Raw genomic sequence first — 24,828 nt, 5'->3', positions numbered from 1 at the left:
CTGTTTTCTCTTTATTCTGGAGAATATTGGTTATGTGGGAAGAGAGGGGAGTATGAGTATTTTCTTCTCAAAAATTCAATATGACCAAGAAAATACATAGAATAAAATTAAAATTAAAATTAAAAATACTTAAACTCACTTTATCATAAATAAAATAAAATATAAATTTAAACTCACTGGCTATAACAGAGATACTGTAAAATTAACTACTTCCAAATGCATAACCAAGAGACTATAATGCACATATGTATAGATTGTCATTCAAAACGAACTAATGATACTTTCCTGTTAATCGAAACATACTTTAACATTTTACAGTAGATACCATACAAGCTTTTGTGTCGCCCTTACAGAATATGGTAAGAAATGTATTCATCCTTAAGAGCTTGGCCCAGCTTATCAGCAGATATTTTAGCCTCGTTAAAGGATTTCATAAGTTGGGACGAGAGTTCCTCATACTGAATAGGATATAGATACTTAAAACAAAGATTCTCTATCTTATCTTTCCAGCTAGAAATTCCTAACCGATTAGCAAGAGCAAATATGTCCAATGTTTCTTTAGCAAACCTCTGTTGCTTAGAAATAGGTAATGCGTCTAAGGTCATCATATTATGTAATCGATTTGCCAATTTGATGAGTACATGTGACGACTGAGAAGTTTGTGACGTAATTAAGTCAATAAAATATGATTTATGTGAAGTGATTATGATTATGTGATTAAGTGATGGTTAATTGTCGTTACTGTATATTAGAATCTAGGGGCGAAAGTAAAAGCGTTCCAATTTAAAGAGTCAACTTAGGAGTTAAGCTGTGTTGTCGGGTCGTCAGGTAGAACGGAACCCGTCCTAAAAAGGATTTAAAGTATATAAAATGTGAAATATGTATGATTGTGTGAAATGAATGTTTAAATGAAGTATTGTGTCCTAGTGACGTGTCGGTCGATAATGATAATGAGAAGCGTAATTGAAACGCTGAGCGTCGGGCCGTGAGGCGGAACGTGACCCGGAACGCGTAAAAAGGGAATAATATTAAAGAAGGATAATTTTTATGATCATATATGAGTTGTGATGTGTTTATATGTGTGTTTTCCTGTCTGTACGCATGATTACGTGATCTGTTGATATTTTTATGGATTTAAGGGAATTATTTGATTTAAATAAAGGTTTATTTAACCTTCGCACATTTTTATAAAATTATCTGAGTAAGATAACTGCATGAGATTTGTTCTGTTATCTTCGTAATAATCCTGTAGACTTTCTAAAAATGATGGACGGATTTATTTGATGATCGTTGCATTTTAAATTGATTTTTATGTGATGAAGTGTTATTATTAGCACAAACTTGTAAAAACCATATAAAATCAACCGTACGCTCAAAAGCTTATTATGAGTAATGGTTGGAAAGCTAATTTCGAGATTCACGTTTTAAAATTATCATTCATATCAAATTCATCTTTTCCGAGAGAGACATTTGCAAATCAAATTCGTTTTCTTTTAAGAATAAAAAGTGAATCAGAAATGAATACCTAATTACCATACTACCCCTCCCTTGGTAGTATATAATCTCACCCACCTCCTCTTTTCTTTCTTTTTACCCGAGCTTCTCTCTTCTCTTTCTTTTTCTCTCATTTCTTCATCCCTATCGGGATTTCTCTCTCTCTCACTCTCGGTACACTCTCTCTTCAATCTCTCACTTGTTCTTCACTCTTTTTCGGTTATAGAACCATGATTGTGTGAGATTTTGTGATATCTACCTATATACATAAATGCATGTCACTATCTTCAAGTTTTTGAGAAAAACCAAAGTTGGATTTGGTGGTTTTGAATTCGGTTTTCATGAAAACAAAAGGGTTTTGGTTCTTGAATGATTTAAAGTGAAGATGAGTGCTTGCATATGTGTAATCACTTGAGAAAATCGGTGGTTGAAGGTTGGAAACCCCCGAATGGGGGCACCACCGTGATGCCACCGCCACCGGTGATGAACTCCGATGAACCGGTGGTGAGCAATGATGTTGAACACTGAGCTATAGTATTTAATCAATCATTTTGTGTTTGCATGTGGTTTCTTTTGAAAGGCCGAATGGTTTTGTAGTTTACAAGTTGATGAGTTGATTCTTGTTGATTATGAATGTTAATCTAGCTTAATGTTAAGAGATTAGTGTGATTAAAGATGCAAAAGATTGAAATTGAGTTTGCATGTGAGGATTCTTAGAAGAGGCCGAATGGTTCTTGTTTTTTTGGAAAATCATGTTGATTTGTTGGTGCAAATGATCTATTGATGATTGTTTTATAAATTGTAGAGTAATTAGAATGAGTTATAGTCTAAATTGATGCATGATTTCGAATGTTTCTACTCTATTAAAGTTGAATTAAGTGTTAAATTGAGTGATCATCCATGATTATGTTTGACTTATGAGTTTAAATGAGTTGTAAGAATGAAATTAAACTAGTTTGGGATTATATACTTGATGCATGTCAAAGAAGGGCTTTGCATGTTTGATTCTTGATTGTGATAAGTGTTAAGGCCGAATAGGCCATAGGGAATAAAGGTCAAAACTTGAATTTTGGTAATTGAAAGAATGATTGAGTGTTTATATGTGAAAATCTTTGATTTTGCTTGTTGGATTGTTGTTTTGGTTCGAATTAAGGATAAAAGAAAAAGGGAAATTGAGTTAATTGATTTTAAAAGATATAAGTGATAGCTATGGTCGTAAGTAATTAGCTATAAATGAAATTGTGTGTTCGTATGAGTTAAAAATGTTTGATTTGGAGAATAGTCAAGATTTAGCGAGTATAAGTTGGTGATCGAGTATATAGCGATATAAAGGCTATGAGAAAAGAATGTGTTATATGCTATGTACATGTGTGTATATAAGCTATACTCGTATAGTTCGAGTCAGAAGTATAATCGAGCTATCGTATTGAGTGAACGTTCCGGGAATGAGAGTTGAGAACTAATTGAGGTTTTGGTTTTGATTGTAGATTCGGAACGTGAGGGCATTCAGGCTAGGAAAGGGAAAGGTATACTAGGTGGCAGTAGTTCAACCTTTGTGAAACAGGAAAGCGAATTCAGACAAGTAACTCTAGTTACTTGTGTAAATGGTTATAGAGAGAATGTTGTTCATACCATGTAGAGTATTGAAATGTTAAAATGATGAACCCCTGATATCGATTTGAGATACCATGTCTTTGATCTTGTAAAACTGCTACTGATAAGCTTATTGATTCAACCCTTTGGTAACCTATCTTTTCTGTTCAAATTATTTGATATGCCATGAACTGTTATAAACCCTATAATTACCTTTACGAATCCCCTTGTAATGATGTCATATTCTTTGATCACCATATCCCCTATTGATCATTGGAACAGTCTGATTCTTTTAACTTAAGTACCTTGTTATCATTGATTCAAAACCCCTAGAATTTCATCTTGTTTATCCTTGATTCATTTCCTTAACTTTGAATTCTTGAAACTGAATCTAAGAATGAGTTTCGACTTGAAAGAGTCCGAATGATTTCATATTCTTGGTAATGATTAAATGAATTTAGAAAACCTACGTTTTCCAAATCAAGATTTTCCAAATGAATTCCTGATGGATTGGATTGGACGTGAGAGGCTAGTGGGACTAGTCCAGTCATTGTAAGAGGCTAACGGGGCTAGTCCAGTTTAAGGCTGAAATTATGCCATATGGTACCTTAAAGACCGGATGGAGGTCAGTACGGGCTGATCACCCGTATTATAATGAAATGAAAAGATAAAGTGGTCCAATCAAGGGTTCTATATTGATTTTAAAAAGGAATTAAAACTTCATACTCAGTAATTGATTCTTTGAAAAAAATGAAAATGGTTTATATTGCTTTGAAAAGAGTTGATTGTAATATTGTGAAGCTTAAAGCTCGTGAACCCTGATTTTAATCTGTTGATCATATAATTGGTTCCATATAGTGAAATATTGTTGTTTTCTTTTCTGAAAGATCTGTTTTGATCCTTTAATGATTTGTGATGAATGTCGGCTTTCACCCTGCTTCGAGCCTTGTTCCTTGAAAGCCCCACATTTTCCTTCATAACCCTTTCATAACCCGAAAGATGGAAATCTGCCACCTAGAACAAATAAAGTAGAATACCCTGAGATTGGTAAAGTATATTGTGGATTTTATATCGTAGAACTGCTTTGTAGTTAATTGCTGAGTTTTATACTCATATGTCTTGTTTTAATCTAACCATGGCAGTTAAGCAAGAAGATGGTCAGGCTTAGGCGCACTGCTCGTAAGAGCGTACCTGGTGGTCCCTACCGTGTTGAAGGCTTCCGGTTGCCAGAGCAGGTAGTGGTGTTTTTGAGTAAAAAAGGGCTTAGCCAGAAGGTTGTAAAGAGACAATGGGTTATCTGTCGGTTCCAAGCCGGAATCGATTATGTTTATTTAATATTATTTTGGGGTTGTAAGTTATATTTTATGGTTGGTAGTTGTAATCTTGTCTGATACTTATTTCTGTTTGATCCTGTTAGTAGTTAATCGGGGTTTATGCTTATTTAATTATTAGATTAAAGGTGTGTGGGTCCTCATTACCTATCCCCGAGATTGAGGGCGTCACAAGTTGGTATCAGAGCTACATGATCTAGTCCCTGAGACAAGTTAGGATTAAAAAGGGGTATTTTGGGTATATTAATATCGCGAGAGAGTTCGACTCATGTAGAGTTGAGTTAGGCTATTAGGTATAGTCTAAGGAAAGTGTGTATTAGTTAAAGTGGAAACTAGAGTTAGGGTGTGAGTTAGCTGGAAGCTTTATTTAACCCTAACGTTGTTCTTGGTTGCTGTTTTGTGCTTTCTCTCAGGATCCGAGTAGTGGTAGTGATTCAGATTCCGAGATTAGTTTGACCGGTACCCCAGTGGACCCCATTCCACCCTCTCCAGAAGAGCATGTGTATGTTAGTTCAGACCCAGAGGTGGATCCCTCTGAGAATAGTGAGATCCCTATGCAGATTTCGCCCTTGAGGCCAGATTCAGAGACCCCTGCCCCTGAGCCAGAGTCTGAAATGCCTAAGACTGTACCTGTTAGTGTTGGTGGCAAGTTAGCCCAGGACCGAGACTTTGTTTACTCCCGTATTCCTGAGTTGGAAGCTTTGGTGGATAGGTTGATTCGAGACTCTAGGCAGAGGACCTCAGTAGTGATGGAGGAGTGGAGAGCTAGGATTCAGTTGGTGGAGCTGGTTGCTCGGAGGAGATTGGATGAGGGACCATCCACTAGTGATGCTGATGCTGAGGCCCAGAGGCTGCATAAGATCATTCACTGGATGTTGGTTGTGTTGAGAGAGATTCTGGATGATTAGACGGGACTGTTGGTTGAGCCCGTAGATTGTTGTTTTTCAGCGTCAATAGGCTTTGGGATACTTGGTCAGATGTCGGGATCCCTTTTTCATTTGTTATGTTGTATTTCAGAACATTGTAGCAGTAGTTGTTAGAAGTTAGGGGTAGATAGGGGGATATTTTCTAGTTTTTCCTCTGTTTAACCCTGCTATATTATTGTACCTTATTTCAGAACTTGTGGTAACCAGGCTTTTCTTTATGTACCCCTTTGTTTAAATAAATCCATTATCCTGTTTTCCATTGTGCACCCTAAATATCTCATAAACTGTTCTAACTATCATGTTTCCGTACAACCATGTTTAAAATTCGTAATACCCTATTATGTGCCATGATAAAACAACACTGATATGAGAATTATGTAGTAATAGGATTGCATGAGAAAAATTGGGTAAAGCTTAAAACCCGCAAAAAGATTTCATAATGAAATGTTGTTGTATATATGCCATGCTATCGTATTGCTAAATAATTGCTCGATCAGGTTTGTAAGAAATGGCCAACTCGCCAGATCACCAAGAAGAAGAAATACCAACCCAAGACCCAGAAGTAAACCCAGCACCATGATGAGCAGACTTGCTCAGCTTTTGCAACAGCCAGTGGTCCCTAAAGTTGGAAACTTCAAACACTTTCAATCTGTTCATCCCCCAGAATTCTTAGGTTTTCCAGTCCCGATTAAAGCACAGTCGTGGTTAAGAGAAATGGAAAAAGCTTTTGAGTTAGCAGAAGTTAAGGACGATAAGAAAGCTCAGTATGCGAGTTATTACCTTAAAGATGAAGCAAGTTTCTGGTGGGAGTCTTCGAAAGCGTTGTTGGAAAGAAAGGACTTAACATGGGAGAAGTTCACTGAGATGTTTCTGGAGAAGTATTTGCCGAGTTATATGCAAGATCAGTTGGAGATGAAATTTCTGGATCTTAGACAAGAAGATATGTCGGTAGCGGAGTATGAAGTGAAATTTTCGGAGCTGTCTAGGTTCGTACCTGAGTATGTAAATACGGAGACAAAGAAGGCTAAGAGGTTCCAACAGGGACTTAATCCATGGATTATGAGTCAAGTAGCGTTGTTGGAGATCAAGAATTATGCTACCTTGGTAAAAAAAGGCAATGATAGTGGAAGGTGAGTGTGAAGCTGTGAAGAGAGAAAATGAAGGAAGGAAAAGGAAATTTGAAAGCTCGGAGCAAGAGTAAGGAAGCTCGAAGTTTAGAGGAAAGTTTGGAAGGAATGGTGGAGGTCAGCACCAAATGTTTCAGAAGTTTAAATCCGGTAACGGAGCTTAGAAGAACCGTTTCCAGAAAGCAGGACAACCGGGGAAGGATAACAGACCTCAGATTCAAGAGTGCAAGAATTGTGGGAAGAGACATCCGGAAAGGTGTAATAATTGGATGTCACCTGTTTTAAGTGCAACCAGAAAGGGCATTATTCTTCAGAGTGTCCAAATAGAGCAAGGAAGCCTGACTTGGCTTGTTTCAAGTGTGAAAAGGTGGGCCATATGGCTAGGAATTGCAAGGAGCCTGATCAAAAGGCCAATATTCTTAGGATTGCTGGACCACCGTCTCTCCCAGCACCATCAGCTCAACCCAGAGCTAGGACTTTTAATATGACAATGAAAGATGCGGTGCAAGATGTGGACGTGGTAGCATGTATGCTTGTTATTAACTCAGTAGAAGTAAAAGTATCGATGGATTCTGGAGCAACTAGATCTTTTATCTGTGAAAGTATTCTTGATAAGTTAAATTGTGTTACGTACCCTCTGGAACCTTATTTGATTATAGAGGTAGCAAATCAAGAGAAAGTTATTGTTAATAAGATTTATCCCGATTGTGATGTGACTATAGAAGGTCGGCACTTTTTTGCTGACTTAATTCCCTTTAAGTTAGGAGAATTTGAGGTTATACTAGGAATGGATTGGTTGTCAAACCATGAGGCGCAAATAGAATGTAAAAGTAAGAAGGTGAAGTTAAGGACCAAGGATGGTGAGGAAGTGATATTCAAAGGAAAGAGGCAAGAGAAGAAATTCCTAACGGCTATCGAGACGAGGAGATTAATACGTCAGGGATGCGAAGTTTATTTGGCTCATGTTATGGATGTGGAGAAAGAATCCGTGAGGATTGAGGATATCCCAATAGTAAGAGATTTTCTGGATGTATTTCCTGATGAATTGCCTGGACTACCTCCAGATAGAGAGATCGAGTTTACAATTGATTTGGCTCCTGGAACGGAACCAGTATCGAAAGCTCCCTATCGTATGGCGCCAGTCGAGAAGAAGGAATTGGCCGCTCAGTTGCAAGAATTGTTGGATAAAGGAGTAATTCGGCCGAGTGTATCCCCGTGGGGCGCACCGGTGTTGTTTGTAAAGAAAAAGGATGGAAGTATGAGGTTGTGCATTGATTATCGCGAATTGAATAAGTTGACGATTAAGAATAAGTACCCTCTACCACGAATCGATGATTTGTTTGATCAGTTAAAAGGAGCTTCGTGTTTCTCCAAGATCAATTTAAGATATGGGTATCATCAATTAAAGATTAAAGCGGAAGATATACCCAAGACAGCATTTCGAACGAGATATGGACACTACGAGTTTTTGGTAATGGCATTTGGTTTGACGAATGCGCCAGCCGCATTTATGGATCTTATGAACAGAGTGTTCAAACAATATTTGGATACGTTCGTTATTGTGTTTATTGACGATATACTGATTTACTCCAAGACGGAAGAAGATCATAAGGAGCATTTGAGGATTTTTTTGGAAATTCTGAGAAAAGATAAGCTATACGCTAAGTTTTTGAAGTGCGAATTTTGGATAAAGGAAGTGCAATTTCTTGGTCATGTAGTTAATAAAGAAGAAATCAAAGTGAACCCAGCCAAGATTGAAGCTGTAATGAATTGGGAAAGGTCCAAGACTCCTACGGTAGTCAGAAGTTTTCTGGGATTAGCTGGATACTACAGAAGGTTTGTGCAAGATTTCTCTAAGATTGTTGTCCTATTAACAAAGTTGACAAGGAAGAACGGGAAGTTTATATGGACTGAAAAGTGCGAGGAAAGCTTTCAAGAGTTAAAGAAGAGACTGGTAACTACCCCATTGTTAGTGTTACCTGATGAAAAAGGAGAATTTGTAATATTCAGTGATGCTTCATATAAAGGACTTGGATGTATGTTAATGCAACACGGGAAGGTAATAGCATATGCGGCAAGGCAACTCAAGCCGCACGAGCAAAAGTATCCAACGCATGATTTGGAATTGGCAGCAATTGTGTTTGCCCTTAAGATTTGGAGGCATTATTTATATGGGGAAAAGTGCGAGATTTATACAGATCATAAGAGTTTAAAGTATATCTTCACTCAAAAGGAATTGAATATGAGACAAAAAAGGTGGTTAGAATTGATCAAAGATTATGATTGTGCGATAAACTATCATCCTGGAAAGGCAAATGTGGTAGCAGACGCTCTAAGTCACAAGGAAAGGTTGAATATGTTAACGTCATCGGAAGAATTGATCAAGGATTTTGAAAAGATGGAAATAGAAGTGCAGACTCCAGAATTTGGAGGTGAAGCTATATATGTGATGTCATTTCAACCCGAAATTTTGGAAAAGATTCGATGTTATCAAGAGCAAGTGATGAATCGCAAAAAGGATAAGTTGATAGGAGAAGGAATTAAAGCTCAAAAGGATGGAAAAGGAATATACCGTGTTAACTCACGTATTTGGATACCTAATGTCGTGGAACTAAAGCACGAGATTTTGTAAGAAGCGCATAACTCGAGATTTTCAATTCACCCTGGAAGTACGAAAATGTACCAGGATTTAAAAGAAAGTTATCGGTGGCCAAGCATGAAAAAGAAAATTGCGGAATGGATAAGTAAGTGTTATACGTGTCAAAGAGTCAAAACGGAACATCAGAGGCCAAGCGGATTGCTTCAGCAACTGGATATACCAGAATGGAAATGGGAACATATAGCGATGGATTTCGTGGTAGGATTACCTAAAACCAAGTCCAATCATGATGCGATTTGGGTGGTAATCGATCGGCTGACGAAGTCAGCATATTTTTTGCCGATAAATAAAAGATTTTTGTTGGAAAAGTTGGTCAAATTGTATTTGGATGAGATTGTGATGTGTCACGGAGTCCCTGTATCTATCGTGTCTGATAGAGATCCAAGGTTTAACTCGAGATTTTGGAGACAATTCCATGATCATTTGGGAACTAAGCTGAAAATGAGTACGGCGTACCATCCGCAGATGGACGGACAAAGTGAAAGGACAATTCAGACAATTGAAGATATGTTGCGAACCTGCGCAATAGATTTCAAAGGAAATTGGGACGATCATTTGCCTTTAATTGAGTTTTCTTACAACAACAGTTATCACGCGAGTATTGGCATGCCGCCTTATGAAGCGTTGTATGGAAGAAAATGTAGGTCCCCTACATATTAAGACGAGGTTGGTGAGCGCAAATTAACTGGCCCAGAGCTGGTTCAGCAAATAAAGGAAAAAGGTAGAAATGATTCGAAAAAGATTAGTTACAGCTCAAGATCGATAAACGAAGTACGCAAATCAAGAACGAAAAGATGTGTAATTTGAACCTGGAGGCAAAGTTTTGCTAAAGATATCTCCCTGGAAAGGTTTAACTCGATTCGGAAAGAAAGGGAAGTTGAGTCCTAGGTATATTGGACCATTCGAGGTACTGCGACGAGTTGGGAAGGTGGCATATGAATTAACGCTACCTCCGCAAATGCAACATCTACACAATGTATTCCATGTATCTCTTCTGAAGAAGTAAAATGCTGATGTGAGCCATGTGATCGAATTGGAACCAGTGGAAATTCAATCGGATTTCTCTTATGTGGAACAACCAGTTCGAATCTTAGACCGAAAGGAGAGGACACTTAGAAATAAAGCTGTACCTCTAGTTAGAGTGTTGTGGAGAAATCCACTAGTAGAAGAATCAACTTGGGAATTAGAAAGTGAAATTAAAGAAAAATATCCCCGTCTATTTGCCTAGACTAGATTCTGGGGACAGAATCCTTTTAAGGAGGGTAGATTGTGACGAATGAGAAGTTTACGACGTAATTAAGTCAATAAAATATGATTTATGTGAAGTGATTATGATTATGTGATTAAGTGATGGTTAATTGTCGTTACTATATATTAGAATCTAGGAGCGTAAGTAAAAGCGTTCCAATTTAAAGAGTCAGCTTAGAAGTTAAGCTGTGTTGTCGGGCCGTCAGGTAGAACGGAACCCGTCCTAATAAGGATTGAAAGTATATAAAATGTGAAATATGTATGATTGTGTGAAATGAATGTTTAAATGAAGTATTGCGTCCTAGTGACGTGTCGGTCGATAATGATAATGAGAAGCGTAATTGAAACGCTGAGCGTTCGGCCGTCAGGCGGAACGTGACCCGGAACGCGTAAAAAGGGAATAATATTAAAGAAGGATAATTTATATGATCAGATATGAGTTGTGATGTGTTCATATGTGTGTTTTCCTGTCTGTACACATGATTACGTGATTTGTTGATATTTTTATGGATTTAAGAGAATTATTTGATTTAAATAAAGGTTTATTTAACCTTCGCACATTTTTATAAAATTATCTGAGTAAGATAACTGCATGAGATTTATTCTGTTATCTTAGTAAGAATCCTATAGACTTTCTAAAAATGATGGACGGATTTATTTGGTGATCGTTACATTTTAAATTGATGTTTATGTGATAAAGTGTTATTATTAGCACAAACTTGTAAAAACCATATAAAATCAACCGTACGCTCAAAATCTTATTATGAGTAATGGTTGGAAAGCTAATTTCAAGATTCACGTTTTAAAATTATCATTCGTATAAAATTCATCTTTTCCGAGAGAGACATTTGCAAATCAAATTCGTTTTCTTTTAAGAATAAAAAGTGAATCATAAATGAGATACCTAATTACCATACTACCCCTCCCTTGGTAGTATATAATCTCACCCACCTCCTCTTTTCTTTCTTTTTACCCGAGCTTCTCTCTTCTTTTTCTTTTTCTCTCATTTCTTCATCCCTCTCGGGATTTCTCTCTTTCACTCTCGGTACACTATCTCTTCAATCTTTCACTTGTTCTTCACTCTTTTTCGGTTATAAAACCATGATTGTGTGAGATTTTGTGATATCTACCTATATACATACATGCATGTCACTATATTCAAGTTTGTTAGAAAAACCAAAGTTGGATTTGGTGGTTTTGAATTCGGTTTTCATGAAAACAAAAGGGTTTTGGTTCTTGAATGATTTAAAGTGAAGATGAGTGCTTGCATGTGTGTAATCACTTGAGAAAATCGGTGGTTGAAGATTGGAAACCCCCGAATGGGGGCACCACCGTGATGCCACCGCCACCGGTGATGAACTCCGGTGAACCGGTGGTGAGCAATGATGTTGAACACTGAGCTCTAGTATTTAATCAATTATTTTGTGTTTGCATGTGGTTTCTTTTGAAAGGCCGAATGGTTTTGTAGTTTACAAGTTGATGAGTTGATTCTTGTTGATTATGAATGTTAATCTAGCTTAATGTTAAGAGATTAGTGTGATTAAAGATGCAAAAGATTGAAATTGAGTTTGCATGTTAGGATTCTTAGAAGAGGCCGAATGGTTCTTGTTTTTTTTTTGGAAAATCATGTTAATTTGTTGGTGCAAATGATCTATTGATGATTGTTTTATAAATTGTAGAGCAATTAAAATGAGTTATAGTCCAAATTGATGCATGCAAGTTGTGATTCTTGGAAATTTCGAATGTTTCTACTCGATTAAAGTTGAATTAAGTGTTAAATGAGTGATCATCCATGATTACGTTTGAATTATGAGTTTAAATGAGTTGTAAGAATGAAACTAAACTAGTTTGGGATGATATACTTGATGCATGTCAAATAAGGGCTTTGCATGTTTGATTCTTGATTGTGATAAGTGTTAAGGCCGAATAGGCCATAGGGAATAAAGGTCAAAACTTGATTTTTGGTAATTGAAAGAATAATTGAGTGTTTATATGTGAAAATCTTTGATTTTTCTTGTTGGATTGTTGTTTTGGTTCGAATTAAGGATAAAAGAAAAAGGGAAATTAAGTTGATTGATTTTAAAAGATATAAGTGATAGCTATGGTCGTAAGTAATTAGCTATGAATGAAATTGTGTGTTTGTATGAGTTATAAGTGTTTGATTTGGATAATAGTCAAGATTTAATGAGTTTAAGTTGGTGATCGAGTATATATAGAGATATAAAGGCTATGAGAAAAGAATGTGTTATGTGCTATGTGCATGTGTGTATATAAGCTATACTCATATAGTTCGAGTCAGAAGTATAATCGAGCTATCGTATTGAGTGAACATCGGGAACGAGAGTTGAGAACTAATTGAAGTTTTGGTTTTGATTGTAGATTCGGAATGTGAGGGCATTCAGGCTAGGAAAGGGAAAGGTATACTAGGTGGCAGTAGTTCAACCTTTGTGAAACAGGAAAGCGAATTCAGACAAGTAACTCTAATTACTTGTGTAAATGGTTATAGAGAGAATGTTGTTCATATCATGTAGAGTATTGAACTGTTAAAATGATGAACCCCTGATATCGATTTGAGATACCCTATCTTTGATCTTGTAAAACTGTTACTGATAAGCTTATTGATTTAACCCTTTGGTAACCTATCTTTTCTGTTCAAATTATTTGATATGCCATGAACTGTTATAAACCCTATAATTACCTTTACGAATCCCGTTGTAATGATGCCATATTCTTTGATCACCATATCCCCAATTGATCCTTGGAACAGTCTGATTCTTTTAACTTAAGTACCTTGTTATCATTAATTCAAAACCCCTAGAATTTCATCTTGTTTATCCTTGATTCATTTCCTTAACTTTCAATTCTTGAAATTGAATCTAAGAATGAGTTTCGACTTGAAAGAGTCCGAATGATTTCATATTCTTAGTAATGATAAAATGAATTTAAAAAACCTACTTTTTCCAACTCAAGGTTTTCCAAACGAATTCCTGATGGATTGGATTGGACGTAAGAGGCTAGTGGGACTAGTCCGGTCATTGTAAGAGGCTAGCGCGGCTAGTCCAGTTTAAGGCTGAAATTATGCCGTATGGTACCTTAAAGACCGGATGGAGGTTGGTACGGGCTGATCACCCGTATTATAATGAAATGAAAAGATAAAGTAGTCCAATCAAGGGTTCTATATTGATTTTAAAAAGGAATTGAAACTTCCTACTCAGTAATTGATTCTTTGAAAAAAAGAAAATGGTTTATATTGCTTTGAAAAGAGTTGATTGTGATATTGTGAAGCTTAAAGCTCGTGAACCCTGATTTTAATTTGTTGATCATATAATTGGTTCCATATAGTGAAATATTGTTGCTTTCCTTTCTGAAAGATCTGTTTTGATCCTTTAATGATTTGTGATGAATGTCGGCTTTCACCCTGCTTCGAGCCTTGTTCCTTGAAAGCCCAACATTTTTCCTTTATAACCCTTTCATAACCCGAAAGATGGAAATCTGCCACCTAGAACAAATAAAGCAGAATGCCCTGAGATTGGTAAAGTATATTGTGGATTTTACATCGTAGAACTGCTTTATAGTTACTTGCTGAGTTTTATACTCATATGTCTTGTTTTAATCTAACCATGGCAGTTAAGCAAGAAGATGGCCAGGCTTAGGCGCACTGCTCGTAAGAGCGTATCTGGTGGTCTCTACCGTGTTGAGGGCTTCCGGTTTCCAGAGCAGGTAGTGGTGTTTTTGAGTGAGAAAGCGCTTAGCCAGAAGGTTGTAAAGATACAATGGATTATCTGTCGGTTGCAAGCCGGAATCGATTATGTTTATTTAATATTATTTTGGGGTTGTAAGTTATATTTTATGGTTGGTAGTTGTAATCTTGTCTCATACTTTATCCTATTTGATCTTGTTAGTAGTTAATCGGGATTTATGCTTATTTAATTATTAGATTAAAGGTGTGTGGGTCCTCATTACCTAACCCCGAGATTGAGGGTGTCACAGTACAGCTCTGGCATCAGCCAGAGGAAGAAACATCATGTGAAGCCTATCAGCCTCAATGGTTATATTCGCCGTGTCTTGCTCAATTGACTTAGCTTAGACACCTATATAAACAACAATAGCTAATCAGCATAAATTTCCCAATAAGCAGATTAGAAATTACGCCTAAAAACAAGGAAAATAGATCATCGTACAATACTTACTAAATAGATAAGTGATATACAAAAACCAGAAGAAAAAATAAGGGTTCATACCCCTTGAACAAGATCGGCAACCCTAGATTCAAAAGACTGAAAAATATGGTGATAAGAGAAATTAGAATCATCAAGTGTGTCATGGGGAAGGCCTGCAGCAACTACTGTGGAATTAGCACCTATTATAGCAAGCAAAACTGCAGTTTCTACGCAGTGTTGTAAATAAGTATCTCCACTTGCCCTCATCTACAAAAAAAAAAACAACTTAAATTTTAAATTTAACCATGCCAAAAAAGAAAGCCCTTACTTCTTTCATCCTCCACTCTCCTTCCAAGTACTCCCCCTCCCCCTCCCCCTCCCTCTCTCTTGCCCCCTCTGTCTCTCTCTCTATAAAAAGCTATATGTGTGTGTATGTACTATGTAATGAAATGTATTATGTGGAAAGACTTGACTTTTACTGTTATTTCAAGAACTCGACTAAGTACTCACTAATTAATTACAGGAATTAATTGCAGAAATGTGACTGTACACAATTATATTTCTCCAAGAGTTATATTGAACTAAAAGAGATTCTGATTTTTAGAGGTGTGTCAAGAAATATAGGTCAATGGATTGTTTTGGATACTTCACTCGCTGCCGAAAGTTTTGGTTGTAACAGTGTTGTAGGTTTAATTGATAGTTAAATGATCAGGAGGGTTTGAAGGTTTGAATCCGATGTATCCTGTTAAATTCAATTTATGTTATAGGTTTATGTATGTTCTTTTTTCATATTTTCAAATAATTAATTAAAATGAAAGTTTACATCATACATAAAAAGATATATATTTCTAAAAAATTTGCTTTCAAATATAATATGATATTTTCTTCTAGAAATAAAATTAATCACATTTTTAACGTATCTAAAATTCAATAATTTATCAGTAAATAATTTTAAGAACCATGAGTCTTCTTCTTCTGTATCAAGTTATCCAACCCCTTTGACATGATTTACTATATTTATATAAAGTTATCATATTTGGAGATGTGAGAAATTTAAGTTGTTTACATATTTTTTCATATTTTAATATAATTTTTTAGCTTTTGAATGGGCGAAGGATAATATTCGGACTAATAATTTTTAAATTATAAAATCGGAGAAGGCCGCACGAAGTCGTTGAGTAACTTAATTTATATAATTAAGTGAAACAAAGGTCATAAAATTGCACTCGACTTTTTATCTTATTTCAATAAAAATAAAATTACTAAATTAACTATACATTTTCGTATGTTTAACAAATCTTATTATTAAGATTGTTAAAAATGAATTTGAGATTATTATAAATTTTATTGATCTTACTCCATTAAAAAATAATATGATTTTATCTAATTTAAAAGACTGAGTTATAGGTTATTTTATAAGATAAGGATATTAACTTTTAAAAAAATAGTTTAGAAATTGTTGTAAAATCCAAAATGAGTCATTCTAAATAATGTTTTCAAGGTTCTAAATTAATTTTTTAGTGAAAAAAAATAAAAGTCAGGAAGTTGTTGTTATACATATAGTAAACTAAAGTATACTAAATTTGAATGGGTGAAATTGTTTTATTATATAATTTTTTAACAGCAAGCCAAAAAATCTAAACAAAAAAAATAATTTACAAAAAGAATTTAATATAGATAAATATATTAAAATATCAAATTATTCTCGTAGTTATATTGCATTGAAAATATTATATGTTAATTTTATGTATCATTAAAAATATTGTATGTAGGATAGAAAATATTATACTTGAATTGTTAGGTATGTTATAAATTATAAATACGCTATTTCAAATATGATAATAAAATATATCAAAATAAAATTATTTATAAATATTAAATACAACCTTAAAACCTAAAATTCATCATAATATTTAAAATTTGTATATGACAAGAAATTTTTTTTGGGCTACATTGTTATGTTTTATATAATATATGTAAATAAGTAAACTTTACATGGGCCCTTAGTATTTTTTTATTTTATTAAAGTAATTAACCTAACATTTTTCACATATATTTTTAATTTTATTTATAATTATATTTTTAACATTTACAAATTAAGAAAATATATGAAAAACATTGTAAATACAGGAACATGACATAGTCTAAATTTAAATTATTGAAGATAATTTTCTATTATAATTTCTTATATGAGAAAATTTTGCAAAAGATACAATTTTAAAAATATGTTCAGAGATCGAGCATACTAAAAATTTGGAAACTATTAAATCGGTCCTATTTTATTATTGATAAAAATAAAATATATCACTTTATAATTTATAAATTGAAGTGAATTTTGAGTTAGTTAACAAAAAATATTATTACTAACTGATTCGTTGATTATTAGTATATATATTTGTTAAAGACATCTCACCATAAAAATTTAAATAATAATTATTTTCATATTTCTATAGTCGCAATAAAAATATTTTCATGAGATAATATTTCTATGACGACGTGAGTTACCATCAACTTCAAGTAACATATATTTTATATTTGGATGGAGTAAATTTGATTATAAATTTATGAAAATTATATTATGTTACGAATTTTTGAATTTTATTTCAAATAAACCAAGTGTACGTAATTACTATTAAACAACTAAACCAAGTGTACGTAATTACTATTAAATATGATTATTAAGATCACTGAAGATTGTTGTTGTGTTTAATATATCCATTTCATAAAAAATGTAGTAGTATTATATATTTTTTAAAGGGTTGTTCGGAATCGATGTAACATCGGTAGCATCAATTTTACGATAAAAAAAAGAAATTATTTTACAAAATTCAAAATTTGAACTTTAGTTATACTTTAAAGTAAGGGTAATTGCGGTCCAATTTGGTTCGAACTAGAGTTCAAATTTAAACCAAATCATATGGTACGTTTTTTAAAATTTTCAAACCAACCCGCGACCTTCAACACAACTAACTCAAACCATGCGATGCGGTTTTAGATATTTCAGTTTAAGGGATTAATCTATTTGTGACCAATGATATAAAGTTTATCATAAACTATTGATGTTACTAGAAAATGAAATGAAATTCTTCTCAGCTGAATGCATTAATAACCTACAAATTACGATGTATTAATCAAGTAATGACAATAATAATACTTCGATAATAATGATCAAAAACTTGCAGTACAAATAAATAATTAAGAGTCTTCCAACAATCATTCATAGTGGGTAAACAATGAAATGACGGTAAATTCAAATTGTTTGTTGAACAAAATATTTATCAAGGAATGACAATTTTTTGTGGAGTTCAGGTAGGAAGTAAAATATAACTAATAATCTAAAATATATATTATTATATATATGCGGTTCAGTTTGGCAGCGAGTTGGTTTAAGATAAAACCGAAATCAAACAATGGATCTCGGTTTATTAAATTAGGTGAACCGAAAGCACGAACCTCATTTCGATTTCGGTTCGGATCAGATAAAAATCAAAATTTCAAATTTTATTGTTATGTTTACTTAAATCTAAAAGATAAAACTATAACATGTGTGTGGCACGATCACATTATTGGGGACCGAAAAGGAAACATGGTCTAAAAGTTATTTCGTTCGAAGTTGGGGTATTGGATCCGTGATCGTGGCGGAAACATCAATTTTTATCATTTATCCGCTAATCACTATTCAAGTTATTAGTATTCTTTTTACTGAATATAATTTAAGAAAAATCTTTTTTTTAATTTCTTACTTCATTCTTTTATAATTACGAAAATAACTAAACCAGTGTGCGTAGCACGGGCATATTGCTAGTTTTATGAAGAATATGTCAAAGATACGTAGGAAGATCAATAAAGATTCAAGCATAATAAACAATGACGCGAATAATATAATAATGCTACTAAACAAGTACGAAATCAAAGATCATAAAGGACGAGACAAGAATTTAGTATGGCGCAAATAGTTCTGCCAATTTTAAAAAAATAATTTCATATTTAATTTATATTTAATTAAAAATTATGATTTATTATTAATAAATATTTTTTTCATCATTTTGAATATATTAAAAATAAAAATTTATAAAATAAATATAAGAAAATATTGAATACATTATTATATATAAATAGCTTTTCAACCCGTGCGATGCACAGGTTTTCATTATATTTTTATATTATTTAAATTTATAATAAATTTCTTTTTATTATTATCTTATTAATATATTTATAAATAATAATATAAATATTTTTTGTTGACATGATTCGTACCTGAATCTTGGGTAGTATATAAATAATAATATAAATAATTGATGTTGCTAGAGTTTTAGTAGTGTATAAATAATAATATAAATATTTGTTGTTAGCGGGGTTCGAACCAGGAGTTTTCTTTTAATATTTGAATCTAATGATCCTGATCACTTGATTAAAAAGATCCAACGATCATAAATAGGAATAATCAAACCAACCAAAAAACCATACCAAATTATAGGCCATTTACAGGTTATTACAGTATAACTAACGTAAAAACCCGTGCGAGGCACGGGCCTGTATTTATATCAATATATTATCTCGAACCAACTTGCGCCTATAAGAAATTAATTTTTGAATACGATAGATGATTATTTTAACTTTATTTTACATTCATACAACAATTACGTAATAATGAATCACACATATTTATAAATTTAATTACATTTTTGTTAGGTCACACAACACTGTAGAAGGGGGTTGAATACAGTGTAGAATACAATCAAATCGATTTCGAACACAAGTAACAGTAAACAAATATATTCGATATAATAAACTCTGTTACAATGGAACTGTTCTCTCTCAGTGATGAACAAATATCACGAGAGCAGCTAGGTTACAATGTATGATCTTCTCGATAATGATAACACATATAGTGTAAACCTATGTCTGTGTTTATATAGTACACAGTTACTAGATAACTTCTAATTAATATGGAATATAATTCTGTCTTCTAAAATATATCAATCAGATATCTTATACAATTCTTTAAGTCCTCTAACTCTTTCAATGCATATCTTCTTTTTGTATTAGTCTCTATCTTCTTTCCTGTAAATCAGCTTCATTCATTTACTGTTAGTCCTCCTGTACTTATGTTCTGATATCCATCTTCTGATATTTATCTTATGATAATCTAAGTCACGATATCCTTAAGTTCTGACTTCCAGTAAGTACTGATATTTCCAGTTTGTTAAGATCTGAAAACTAAACATGAAACATATTAGACATGACGTCTCAAATATATCTAACAATCTCCCCCAACTTGTAAATTTTGCAAAATATACAAGTTAATAGATTTGATGATGTCAAAAACATTTAAGTTCAAATGTAATAAGAGTTTAATAAGACTATTAACTACAACTTACAGTCCTTGTAGCTTTACCAACTTCACTAGATCAATCTGAATCCATAATGATTCTTAACAAAATCTCTTACCAGCTTTTCTTCAGCTTTCCTCAGAATTTCAACTAACTGTGCTTTGACCTACATCAGTTCTTCATATTTACTATCACCAATCTGATAAATGGATGTTCTGAGAGCTTGAATTGATGTTCTTTCAAGTCCATCACCAAGTCTGATAACTCTAGGATGTGAAGAGTTTTCATTAATAACATAAGCATTTTCCTTTCAGAATAACTTCCACCTTAGCAGAATTCTTCAGCATAAGAATTTCTCTTCCATCATCTTCACTAATCATTGGTATACTGAGAAGTCTTTGTTCCAGAGATTCTGAATAGATCTCTTATAGCCTTCAAAATATATTCTGACCATCTTCTTGTAACATCAGACTTTACTTCCAGAAGATAGTGAATATGTTGAAGTTCTCTGACAGACTTCTTTAGCACATCAGTGAGCTAGTCTGTAAGTTAATCCATCATAGAGAAATAAAATCAATTTCTCCTTTAGATTTTCCTTATCATGAGCATCTATCACGATTTGAGCAGTCAACACCTTGTCAAGGTGCTTTTGTTTGATTTGTTCATATGGTTTGTCTATCAACATGAAAGGATCTCTTAAAGTAACTTCTACTCATGTTTGTATTTTCTCTTCATCAGAACCTAATCCAGCTTTATCTCTAGGTTGCTTGGATCTCAACCCAAATGTTGCAAGTTGATTCATCAAGAGATTGGATTTTGGTTCAACTGGAGTAGCTTTCTTCCATAACAGCTTCTTCTTATCAGCAATTGTCATCTTTTCCAAAATAACTTAATCAGAATTTGTTATTTCTTCTGTAACTTGTTGTTCTACATTCTGAACAACTTGAGCAGTGTCAGAGGTTGTTTTAGATTCTTCAATTACCTTTCTTCTCTTCAGAATTTGAACAGCTTCATCTTCTATCAAATTATCATCATGCATTGTAGTTTGATAGACTGGAATGAAAGAACTTATCTTTTTCTCAATCTTTAAAGGTCAACCAACCTTTTCTTTTCCTTTTGACTTAGGATCAATCTCAGTTTGTGATCTAGTCTTGGACTTTGAAGTCTCAGAATTTGACTGTTCCCTGATCACAATGCCTTTTTCCTTAGGCCTTGGAGGTTTCTTTGTATCAGAAACTTTGGACTTAATATTTGTCTTCTCAACAGCAAATCTAGCTTCTTCCTCCTTGAGAGTTTCCAAATCCATTCCTGGATTTTGTTTCAGAAATATTCTTCTAGCTATCTCCTCATCAAGTGTCTGGATTTTAGGATTTTTGTAATAAACAGTAGTCTGCTTCCCCTTTAACTTCAGAGTTTGTAAAAACTTATGAGAGTCTTTAGATCCTGACTGAATCAGAATATCAGAACTTGACATCAGACTTTGTTTATCAGAACTTGACTTCAGACTTTTAGCATTCACAGCATCAGAACTTGACTTGTTCTGTATAGAAGATTTTCATTGAACTTTTCCTTGACCTCTACTCTTATCAGAGTTTCCCTGGTCATCACTTTTATCATCCTTTTTCTTCAGTATTTCAATAGGTAAGCATTTGGAATTAACTACCTTCTCCCCCTTTTTGGCATCAATCAGGAAGTAAGAGAGAAAGAAGAAGTTCAACTGAAGATTGGATTTCATCCAATTGAGCTTTCTAAGAAACTTGTCAAGCTTAACCTGTAGATCTAGCTTATCAGCATGTTCCTTTAGTGTATCAACATTCTCATGAGTAGAAGAATATAGACCTTGAAGATGTTTGGTAGATAGAGCACTGATCTTGAGTTGTGTATTTAAATCAGCATTTGTGAGCAACTCATCAGCTTTAGCAATATGCTCTGTCAGAATGTTAGAACTTGGAATGAAATCAGTGTCATTCCACTTCTTGGTCCACTCCACACCTCTGTGAGTATCCTCCCAAGGAATAGGTGCTTCCTTATCAACAAATTTCTTCACCAATTCTTCCTTCCCTAGTATAGGAACTGGAGTCTCAGCAGAAACACCGTCTTCAGAACTTGAGGAAAACTCATTATGTTCTGACTGTACAACAGTGTGTGAAGCAACTAGAGATTCAGGAACAACTTCATTTAAATTCTGAACATCGAAATATATCTCCAGAGCTGGTGTGGTTGATGTAGATGGTAACTCAGCATTTAAAATTGGAATATAAGTTGGAGATTGCTGAACATCTGTAGATGGAGCTTCCAGATAAAGAACATTTGGTATATTCAAATTATGAATATTTATTTCAGAATTTTCAGTTTGTTCTTTAGCATCATCTGTAGCTTTAATAGGTGATACATGAGGGGTTACAACTGTATCAGTAGCAGTGTCTTTGGCTTGAGCTAGAAGGGCTTCAATGATAATCGGTTCTTGTGAGATCAGAGATTCCTGATCCCCTTCCTCAGCTTCTTCAATATCTTCTGATGGAGCCTTAGCCAAATACCTCCTAGCCTTCATTTTCTTCAATCTCCTTGCCAATGAAGGAGTTGCTTTAGCAGCTTCAGTACTTACAGATTTCTTCTTCAAAGTATCATAACTTTGAGCTGCAGTTTCTTTCTGAGAAGTAACATTCTCAGCTCCAACTATCACAGGTTCTGATGCATGAACCCGTGTTTCAACTGTTTCCTCTTTATCAACAAAATTTATTATTAACCATAATTGTAATCAAAACATTCATCAAAGGATAAAGTTTAAATAGATGAAGTAAAGATTAACAAATGACAATTAGAACATTCACAGTCACATAATATGAGAGAACAGAGACTAAATCTTGCAATTAAATAAAATTTCATTAATATATCAAATGAGTACATTTCATGAAATTTATAGATTACATGCAAAAATTACAAGATAGTCCTAGTCTAAGAATCTAAACATCAACAGCCATACTTTAAGTACTCTGACAAAGCTGATGGTGAAGAGATACAGATGGATGACATTTAATTCTTCTTCCTACCTTCAACAAAGAGAACAGCAAGATGAATAATTTTCTCCTGTTGTTTAAGAATACGGAGATGGACTTCTCTTTGGAAAGACAACAAATCATTTTTAATGTTGTCTGGAAGTTGAATCCATATGTTGAAAGGAATGTTGTTGATAGGATATGAAGTCGGAATTCCATTTCTAAAAATGGTCACAGTGTCTGTGCCATAGCAGTAAAACCAACTAAAATGTGCCATTGTTTGAGAGAAATGAAAAGATGTGATTTTACTGAAAGATGATCAGTCATTTAAATAGCCAATGGAATACCAAGGGACGCGAGGTCTGTTTAACGATTAAGAGTAAAAAATAATGATGCCTCGTCTCCCTAGACCAATGTGTAATAATAACAGTCAGCAAAAAGTTAAAACAGGAGTTAATGGGCACGAGAAATAAACAATAATTACTATGCACATGCAGTTTTTCAAGATAAACACGTTTACCACTAACCCATAATGATTATGACTGTTTTTATCTTACCCAAATATATTCTGATTTGATATGACTATTTCAATTTTTATCACAAATAAGTCAAGTAAAGAATAATGCCACGTAAGCATTAAGGTTCCATCAGGATTTAATACCAGAACTTAACTTATATCATATTTTAACAGTCATCAGAATATGGCTTCTGAACTAAAAGAGTGAATATCTTTTTCTGTGATTCTTCATACAAATAATGACTTATTTTTTTCAGAGTTTAATCGTCAGAACTTCCATCAGAACTTGTCCTCAGAATTTATGCAAATGACACTTAACTGTTTGTCAAAAATAACTTAATCACCACAGTAATTTTCATCATTCATATGGAGTGAAAGTATGTGCATTCAGCAAAATATCAAATAAAGATTAAAGTCTGATAAACTTCAGTACATCTTAGAAATAAGGCATAACTAAGAAAAGTGCTTAAAATCTGTCATCAATCATGAAGTCTACTATAGAACAAATTTATGCAAGAGTCCACCTTAACTGTTTGTGCTCATTTTATGCATCTTTTGATATTCCTTTTTACAGTGGCTTCTCAGTGTAAGTGAGTCACGACTGCTTATCAGAATTTATGCTGTTGTCAGAATATTTCTCCAGTAATCAGAGAATGTGAAAAGTCACCAAGAAAATTTATTTGCTTTTCTAATGCATATTACTTAATACCAGTAATGCACTTGGGTCTTCCCTTTCACATATTTACTATAGATCTCAAAGGAGTGCCTGGCTTTTCTTTTCTTTTCTTTTCTTTTGATAAGTGAGGCTTATCAGCATTTAGTTCATTCTTAAGATTTACTGACATCAGAATCTAACAGATAAGAAGCAAGAATCTAGTTTGTGACTTAGTAATAAGATACACAAAGTAAACTTAACTAAGCTCAAAATCAGAATTTGCTTGTGTTAATGAGTTTCCACATAAACAACTAATTCAGACATGGGATTTCTAGTATGTTAAAGACTACTAGGTCAGTATCTAGCACAGTTATCTTTATTGGATTGAATAGTCACAGAACATTCAAAACACTATCAGAGTTTAAAGATCCACATCAGATAACAATCAATATTTTAATGAATTTCAATTAAAGAACATATTTCATGAAGATAAGATAATCTGTAAACACTGATCATAAATTCTGATGCATGAGAATAAAAACTAAACAGATTTAGAGAAAGAACCTGAAACCATTCCAAGTTCATTTACCAGTCTTGTAAAAGTAGCCTCACATAGTGGTTTTGTGAAGATATCTGCTAGTTATTGATCTGTTGGAACAAAATGCAATTCCATTGTACCTTCCATCACATGTTCCCTTATGAAATGGTACTTAATGCTGATGTGCTTTGTCATTGAGTGTTGAACTGGATTACCTGTCATAGCAATATCACTTTGATTATCACAGTAAA

General features: G+C 33.7%; 1 pseudogene; it reads right to left on the bottom strand.

The window, feature by feature from the left end:
• Window positions 1–257: 257 nt before the first annotated feature.
• Window positions 258–14,805, bottom strand: LOC141660779 (putative GTP diphosphokinase RSH3, chloroplastic; annotated as a pseudogene).
• Between the last annotated feature and the right edge of the window lie 10,023 nt (window positions 14,806–24,828).

Source organism: Apium graveolens, chromosome 5 (genome assembly GCF_009905375.1).
Source record: "Apium graveolens cultivar Ventura chromosome 5, ASM990537v1, whole genome shotgun sequence".
NCBI classification, from domain to species: Eukaryota; Viridiplantae; Streptophyta; class Magnoliopsida; order Apiales; family Apiaceae; genus Apium; species Apium graveolens.
The sequence above is the reverse complement of the archived record's forward strand: the minus strand, read 5'-3'. Positions and strand labels throughout refer to the sequence as shown.